General features: G+C 38.1%; 1 pseudogene; it reads left to right on the forward strand.

The window, feature by feature from the left end:
• The first annotated feature begins 5,765 nt into the window (after nucleotides 1-5,765).
• LOC147727296 (E3 ubiquitin-protein ligase RNF125 pseudogene) lies at nucleotides 5,766-6,372 on the forward strand (annotated as a pseudogene).
• The last annotated feature ends 1,660 nt before the right edge of the window (nucleotides 6,373-8,032 follow it).

The raw sequence follows: 8,032 nt of genomic DNA on the forward strand, positions 1-8,032 counted from the left end.
AGTCCCGAGAAGTACTCCGTTGGTCCCACTTCAGCTCGACCTAAATTTCGGACCACCATGTTATTCTACGTCCTTTATTATTATGGATTAGGTTGTGGCGTGTACCTGAGCTGCAAGTATACAAGGATGGGTTAATAGAAATCATGGAGCTTGACATCTTTAAGGTGATACCCTGGTTCAAACATATTAAATTCTGGCTTACCCTACTAGGTTTGTCGCATTATTGGGAACATCCTGATTCACTTCCGTCCCAAGCAAAAACTATGGTAAAAAAGTGCTTTTGGTCGTATATTATGGATATGATCAAAAACGCTTCTTCTAGTGGGTCACTTGTAACAAGGTTTCTTACCTTTAAAGATGATCCATTCTTCGAGACCTTTCTTGATGAAATAGAACCACCCTTAGCAAAGACCCTATTTCTGAAATTCAGATACGGAAATCTTCAGATCGGTTCAACATTAGCCCGATGGTCTGGTGGTGCAAACTCAGAGAATCTTGTAGAAGATGAACTGTGTACCATATGTGGATGTAACCAAAAAGAAAATGAATTACATATCCTCTTCTTCTGCCCAGCATATGTCCAGGCTAGAAAAAGATGGATTAAACCAATATGTTTAACATTAGGTGTAAGATCATGTTCCCAGGCTTTAAGGATTCTTTTGTCTAATATTGTCAACCCATTGTATTTAGTGTAAGCAGATTTTTGCACAGTATCTTTTTCCAAAGAAGAAAGTTGGGTTACAAATTGTAAAATGTTGTTATGTCAAAATTGCCGTTAGTATTAATTGAGGGTTAATTAATGAAATGTTATCCCTGCTGCCTATAAGTGTTCTCACCAAGTATTGTGGATGTTTTAAATATCTTGACTCAACTTTAAAATCGACATGAAAATCGAATGTATTTATATAGTATGTTGTGCATTTTTAAAAAGAAATGTTTTATTGTATTAATGTATCTGTTCTTTTATGGTATTCATGCCGAAATAAAGATTGAAACTGAAACTGAAACTGATGACATGATTAGTATAAAAACTTTCAGTAATTTCAATGTCTGGCCATTTAGAGTAATTATCTATAACTACTAGAATGTGTTTAAGATTTCCTTCTTCATCCTCAATAGGACCTAACCAATCAATGCTGAGATTTTCCCATGGACAATCAGGAAGAGCTCTGGTGCCTAGTGTGGGTCTAAGTACTTTTTGGGATTTATCTGCATCTGCACAAATGTAATAATGCTTAACAAAGGTTTCAATATCTCTGTCCATTCCTGGCCACCAATATAGCAGTCTAATTCTAGACTTTAAATTTGTGATACCAAGGTGACCCTCGTGATTTATTTCTAGTACTTTTTGGCGTAGCGTAGTAGGAACAATAATTCTTTCACACCTACAGATGTAGCCTGACTTGTCTATAGAAAGTTCATCCTGGATTTTCCACATGGCCCTTAGAACTCCTTGTAAATCATTTTTGTTTGACCAACCTTTGGTGATGAGATTTGCAGCTTTACAGAGCACTTCATCCTGTGAATAACCACTGTCTCACTCTTCTTTAGTAATTGCACAAGTGTCATCAAAGACAACAGCCACATTAAAATCATCCCAATCTGGACATAAATTAGATTCATACGATAATGGATATCTACTAAGGTAGTCCGCTACCTGATTTCTCTTTCCAGGTAAGTGTTCAACATCATAGGAGAAATCCAATAACCTCAAGTTCATTGTTGCAATCCTCGGGATGGCTTTTAGTATGTCTTCTGATGGTAATACTTTAAGTAATGGTTTATGGTCCGTACGGAGAGTAAATCTGGTGCCCCAAACAAGTTGTCTAAGCTTTTCCATGGACCATACAGTAGCTAACATTTCTTTATCTATTACAGAATAATTTTCCTCAGGTGGAGATAGCGAACGAGAAGCAAATGCTATGGTTACTTCTTCACCATCATCATTTATTTGCCAGACTTCACCTCCTAGTCCCTTGCCACTAGCATCTGTTGTGATGATGCTATGTGCAAGGTTGTCAAAAGCCTGAAGTGGAAAAGCAGCAATGAGATCGGATTTAATTTTCCTAAAATCACATTCAAGTTCATCATTCCAGATAAATTCTTGTTTTACTTTCAGTAATTGTCTTAAATTGTACGTTTTTGTGTAAAAGTTTTTTTATAAATTTGGAATAAAATTCCGCAAATCCAAGGAATGATCATACTTTATCCTTGGATTTGGGTGAAGACGCTTTTTCAATAGCCTTAATGAAACATTTCTTTGGAGAGATACCATCACCACCTACTTCATGACCTAGAAATGTTAGCGATTTCATTCTAAATTAGCATTTTTTAAGTTCAGCAGTTAACCCTTTCTCTGCAAAAAATGTCAACACTATTTTTAGCTTTTCATCATGTTCATTCATGTTACGACCCATTATGAAGATGTCGTCTTGGATATAGGTTATACCTTTAATTCCTTTAAACAGTTCCTGCATTAATCTTTGGAATATGGCAGCAGCCGAAGCAAGACCAAATGGCATCCTTACAAAACGGTAACATCCAAAGGGTGTAATAAATGCTGTTAAAATTCTGCTGCTGTCGTGTAATTGGATCTGATGGTAGGCACATGTTAAGTCTATTGTAGAAAAACATTTAATACCCTTTGTTGGTGCTAGTAATTCATCTATTCTGGGAAGAGGGAATTTGTCTACTATAATATTTTTGTTGAGATCCCTCAAGTCTATGCATAAGCACAAACGGCCATCAGGTTTGCTTGCTACGACTAAGGGGGCCAACCACTCCGCTATTTCTACTGGTTCTCTAATTCCTTTTTTTATAAAGCATCCAATTCTGTCATGACACCTTCTCTAACACTTAAGGGAATGTTTCTAGCTTTATGGCTTACAGGAACTGCATTTTCTTTAAGAACTATCTTATGTGTAAACCCATAGAGTTCCCTACTTCTCCTGAAAAAACTCTTGGAAATTGTTTGGTCATATCATCAATGAAACTCTTGTATCCCTCTTCTAATAGCATGGCTTGGTCATCTAGTTTAGGGTTTAAGATGATTCCAAATTCACCTTGATAATCCTCCCTAGAACGGAGGGTCCCTTTTCAGCAACATATAGTTTGCCTTTAGTAGACCTGTCTTTGAACTTAACTGTTTCTTCAACATAGCCTACCATAGGAATTTTTTCACCGGTAAAAGTTACTGGTTGAATGTCTGAAGGTTTTAATTTCTGTTTAATAACAGAAGCAATTTATCTTCCCATACAGAACGCTGGACAATAGTGTAAGGAGAACCTGAGTCAGGTACAATTTGTAAGGTTACTCCACCTATGCTTATTTAACAAATTGGTTTTCTTCTTCCCGGCAGTGTTGATATTTAAAATGACATTGCCATCATTATCTACTTCATCAATGCATAATATGCTGTCATCAGAGGATGAACCATTTTCAACATTTTCAAAATAAATTCTCCTATGAAACCAACCACTTTCTTTTAATTTCTATTTGATCTTCTTTACAAACTTTTGAAAAATGACTGACAATTCCACAAAAAGTGCATCTAGATTTAGTTGCGGACACCATTTTTCTGTGGCATTGTGGCCTTTATAACCACATCTATAACAGACAGGACGTTTGTCATCTTGATCATTACGAGTGAAGTTAGCAGCTTTTTTTGCTTTTTTCTTTGTAAGGGCGATTGTCAATTTTCTTACCCTCATTTTCTTTTAGATATACTTTGGCAACAATGTTGTTTTCTTCACTTTTCTTTAATGCAACTTGTGTGCATCTTTTAGACATCTCAGCCTTTTTAACAATTGCCATGATTTCATTTAAAGGTGCGTCACCACACGCCCATAATTTTTCTTGAATTGCCAAATTGTTTGAATGCATTACTAGTTGGTCTCTAATACCAAATTGACAATTAATCCATAATCTTCTACAGATTCTGACTTTTGTTGTTTTCTTTGAAAAAAATCATATCTACTATTGCCAACACATACAGTGGGCTGATAGTAGGCATCAAGATCAGCTAAGGTGTCTAAGAATACATTAGAATTCTAATTTGCTCTAGTCTTTTTCTCTATTTGATTATAAACTCGGTTACCTTCAGGGCCTAAACTGTGTAGTAACATTTTCTTTTTCCTAGAAGCAGAAAACTCATTCTCGTTTTTTTCTTCTAGTGCAGCAATATCATTAAAAAATATTCTTTCCAATCTATCCATTTTAGTACTGGTTCACCTGGACGAGAAAGAAATGGTACAGGAGGAACAAACCCCGAACCCTGAAAAGACATGTCAGTATTAACTGCAGTAAAAATACTATTTTAATTACAATACTGTTGAATGAATTATAACTAAATAGACAGGGGTGCATACATCTTTGTAGAATTCTTTTAGTCAATAATAGGTTCTTAAATTGTGGAAAGATTAAATATGCACGCAATTATTATGGTGTGCATATCACCACAGGTTTACTATGTAATTTCCGTTTGTTAAAACGTAGTTATACTCTGTAATCCAGCATTGATAAACACGTAAGTTGATGTTGCTCGTTGCTACATGACAACCAATTTCCAAAATGGCTGCCACGCAAGGTCACGTTGCGTTACCTTGCTTAATGACATGTAAACACAGTGAGGTATCGCTGTTCTATTGCCTGCAACCATGTAGACGTCACACAGTGATGCGTCTGGTAAATCAGAACATCAGAGATGCAGAAGACTCAGCGAGAACACCACAGAACGTTCTCCAAAGCTCGAAAAATGCGGCTGAAGAAAAACAATCAATGGTTGATTACAAATTGTAGGTATGGTGTCACATACCTTTTTTTTAACGAAAATTGTGTAGTTGCAGAAGTATTGATGCTCCTCTGTGTCTACTTTGGAGATTTCTTCATATGAAACTTGAAGTTCAGTTAAAGGGAGGTTTTCCAGTATAGAGAAGGTCATTTCCCAAAACTTTACCAGTCTCTGTTTGGGTAACTCTCCGTAACTCTCCCACCAAGGCCCGTCAGTAGTAATTATTGAAGATGATGAGCAGTTGTACTCTTCCTGCCTTTAAACTGCTCCGTCGTGTAAAAATGATCTCGAAATGCGGAGATTCTGGGTAGTGAATTCTTCTGTAGTTTTAAGTAGTAAAAGATCCCAGATCGTCGCCAAAATGTAAAGATGTTCTGGATAAATAGTAGATTCAAGTAACATTTATTGTAGGCAAGCAGGTACATCCACACGGCAAGTAGCTCATAGTTAAACTGTCTGAACTAAGTTCTAGACTACATAGTGATATACAGTAATGGTTACTATGGAGTAACTAACCATGGTAGCAGAGATAGCACAAGATACATACTCATGTTGGCTTGAAGATTTCTTCACTTCTGCCATTGATACAGTACATATCATTAAGTGTCTGGATGACCTAATATCTAGATAAGGGGCCCTAGAAACAATTCTGATAGGCAATGGTGTGCAATTAGTTTCCAAAGAGATGGAAGAATTCTTGTTCAAAAGAGGTGTACAACATAAGACGTGCACTTTATCACCTAGAAAGCAATGGTATGGTTGAGAGGTTTATCAAAGTGCTCAAAGAACCGATCAGCATGGCAAAATCTAATGCTTTAGACTGGAAGAGAGAGGAACTTAGAAAAGTTGAGAAGTATAGGTTTATACCACACAGCACAACCGGGAAGACTCCTTTCCAACTGTTACATGGGAGGCTCCTCAACACCTCTCTTGAGCTGCCTGGGGTGAAAAAGTATGAGAGGTCTCTAGGGAAAAAATGTGTGTCCTCTCCTTCCCGCCACAGGGGGACTCCGGGGAACCCAAGATCTCTGACTTCTACTGTTCCGTGTGCCTGAAGGTGCTGTGCCGACCTGTGAGGACCCGCTGCGGACACATATTTTGCTGGTCCTGTCTCGCTGCAATTGTTCAAAGCAATTCTTATGCCTGTCCCTACTGCTGAGCTCATTTGTCTGCTGAGGGAGCACCCGCTGCCGACATCATCAAGAAGATGAAGACCGTATTCCAGAACTGTGAGGAGTCTAAACAAAAGGTATGCCTGAGTGACATGAGGGACCATCTAAACATGTGTGAGGACTATTTAAAGAAGTATGGACCCCTGCAGGAGCTTGGCAACTGCCTAGCAAGTGAGTGTTTCTACGCATGCCCCTACGGTCAGCCCGTGGTAGAGCAGGATGAAGATGGGCTTGTGCAGCACTGTCTCTCCAATCATGGCACAGAGAAAAGACTTGTGGATTTTAGTATAGTGGAGGAAGCACTGATTGAAAGGGTTCTTGATCTTTCGATGCTACAATACGCAAGACATACAAACAGACCCTACGCTGGCCACACCGAGTGAAGGTGACATGCCGGGGTGACACCAGTACTCAAACGAGTGAAGGCACATGCTGGGGTGACACCGGTGCTCTGGACATTTAGAAGCATGCAAGTTTTTCCTGAAAAAGGAACAAGAGCTTAGATCCTTTTTAATGAACCTAGCGTGTGCCCTAAGGTGAGCTTAAACACCTGCCTCCTGTTCCTTCTGATACTTGCGCAATACAAATGTGTAGGAGGGCAGCCCAGGCACTGTCTGCCCACTACATCATGACCATGGCCAGGAGGAAAGAACTCAAGCACCACTTTTTGTTTTTTACAATTACTTTTGTGACAGACTATTTGTATTTTAGTAACACATGCATGTTTCATAGACTAGAAGAAACACTGAATAAATAAAAGTAGACGTTAGGAAATAGAGGAGTGATTTCACTTTAAATATATACTTGTTGCTCCTGAACCTTTTGCTTTGTTTTTTTAATCGAAATAACCCTATGTACAGTTGCATTTTTTAAATTTGTTTTAAAACTATGATGGAAATGTTTTTCATACTAAAGAGTGTCGAGATAAAATCAGTGTATCTAAAATGTCTGATTTAACCAACAGTTTTCTTATTAAATATTTTACTGTGAATCTGCAGGTCTCTTCAATTAATCATATTTGTATATTAGAGAATAATACCCACCTGCCATTTTGCTGAATGACTTCTCAGATAAGGTGTTTAGTATGTGCATTGTAACGTTTTTTGTCTACCTTTGTTCAATTTTTGCTGTAAAATATTGAAACTTTCCAAATGGAATAAGGTGTGCAGTGAATAAAGAAGACAGTCAACATGCAAAAAAAAAAAGAGAGTGATGTACATGTTAGAGAAGAATTTAAAGCTGCAAGCAGGAACAAGTGTTTTGATAACAGGAAAGCTGTGAAGAAAAGAGAAGTCAAAGTGGGAGACTTTGTGGTGATAAAACGTCCTGGTGTGTCTGGGAATCTTTCTAAGTTTTTAAGTCCTAGGAGTGTAATTAAAACCTTTCATAATGCAGTGAAAATGCACCATCATAATATTTGGAATCTCAAAAGAGTTGCGATCTTCAAACGGGAGTCTGGTGTGCCTGTCTCTTTGGGGAACCCAGCGCTGTATCTGGGGATGGTGAAAAGGAGGTTGTGATGGAACAAAATCGGCATGTGGGAAATTAGATTGCAAGAAGACAATCAGGCAGGATGGTGAGACGACCTACGTATCTGAAGGATTATGCTTAAAGCATACTTGCACAATCCTATCAGTTACACTTAGACATGTCGGTTAAACCATCTTCTGACAAATTGTGCCCTCTCTCTTTGTTCCTTGCTGTGTATATAATTCTTCATTTCCATGGAGAAAGGGAGGTGTGCGGCATGCACCAAGGACAGCATAACACCTGTTGTAACTTCAGCGAATTGGCACTATGTATTCCTCAGCCAAGTGGAACGTTGTGTATGTCATTGGAATTTAGGTATGCCATAAGATTTCATAAAGGGTGGAATTTTGTGGGAGTTGTGACAGTTGGTTCCTTGCTGAAATCTGTGATGGGTAAGATCTTCTGTATGGAATAAACTTGGACCTTTTCACCCATACTGCATCTACAGAGGAGTCTTATAAAGTACAACACAGGTTTTAGTCAACCTTCTTCTGTATACCCTTGATATCGGGCAGTGCTTTGCTTCTTTATAGAAATCTTA

Source organism: Lissotriton vulgaris, chromosome 3_1 (genome assembly GCF_964263255.1).
Source record: "Lissotriton vulgaris chromosome 3_1, aLisVul1.2, whole genome shotgun sequence".
NCBI classification, from domain to species: domain Eukaryota; kingdom Metazoa; phylum Chordata; class Amphibia; order Caudata; family Salamandridae; genus Lissotriton; species Lissotriton vulgaris.